This window comes from Pseudophryne corroboree, chromosome 2 (assembly GCF_028390025.1).
Source record: "Pseudophryne corroboree isolate aPseCor3 chromosome 2, aPseCor3.hap2, whole genome shotgun sequence".
Classification (NCBI taxonomy): domain Eukaryota; kingdom Metazoa; phylum Chordata; class Amphibia; order Anura; family Myobatrachidae; genus Pseudophryne; species Pseudophryne corroboree.
In genome coordinates, this window is record NC_086445.1 from 373,067,129 (window position 1) to 373,068,318 (window position 1,190).

The 1,190-nt window shown below is 36.9% G+C and overlaps 1 pseudogene; it reads left to right on the forward strand.

The window, feature by feature from the left end:
- Positions 1-837: 837 nt before the first annotated feature.
- Positions 838-956, forward strand: LOC135051764 (5S ribosomal RNA; annotated as a pseudogene).
- The last annotated feature ends 234 nt before the right edge of the window (positions 957-1,190 follow it).

A 1,190-nucleotide genomic window follows, 5' to 3' on the forward strand; every position in this document is an offset into this window, starting at 1 on the left:
ACTGTGCTACATCTGATACTCTATACTACTTTGTGGAAAACACAATTTATTGTTCTTTGCAGATATATGCATATTGATGCATTTTATGGTAACCACGTGTGTACATCCTTCTGTCAGTGAGCATTATCCTAGCAGACAATATTTGAATATTATCTGTGATTGCTCTATTATTTCTTCTGGTGCTTAAATTGTGATCACCTGAAATTTTTGGTTGGGTAGTGATCTGGAATTTTCTGGGTTAAAGAACGTGTACAGTATTGCATTTCTGCTGAATTACAGACACTTGTCTGTTGGTCTATTTTGATTCAGATTTGTTCCCATAATTAAGCAACTTATTATGTGGCTTCTTTGGGAAGAATATTGTGTGATTTGAAGGAATTGCATCAACTACATGTGTGTCTATATAAATTTGTATATATAGGAAGAATACTGTCCGACTTGAAGAAATTAATTCATTTTACACATGTTTTGGAATGCAAAAACAACATTAGACTATTTATGAATAATTTTATGTCATTCATAATTGAAAAATACTAATAGCTTTAGAACCCCATGCTTCCTCTCCATTCTTTACTTTCTTTTCCTACACTCTCTCATCCATAATTTAGGGTTGCCCTCTTCAATGCACGTTACAGCAACAGAGGCCCCCTTTTGGACAGCTGAAGTGTAATATTTAACTTTCCACCCATCTCTTATTTCTCAGTTCCAATACTCACCTTACTCTTCAAATACTCAGTTCCAATACTTACCTTACTCTTCCAATATTCTTCTAAAATCTACTACACTCTCTCATCTAATTGGGTACTTCTGCACAAAACATAATACTCCCTACCAATTATCTACAGTCATACCACACTGGACATGCCCGATCTCATCTGATTTCGTAAGCCAAGCAGTGTTGGGCCTGGTTAGTACCAGAATGGGAGACCTTCTAGGAATACCAGGTACTGTAGTACTAAGGGATAGTGCAATTAACCCATGTACCAAGGAAAGCAGAAGTGTACTTTACTTTCTTCCAAACCAGAATATCTGGGCGCACAACACCCTCTCATTAGATGGCAACAGATGGGCAAAAGCAGAAGTGACTGGTTCTCTAATAGTCTTTATTACTCTCCTAAATTCAAGTGTGGCATCATCTAAAAATATACCTTACCACTCCCCTCAAATTGGATAAAGCACCGTGCACAGTG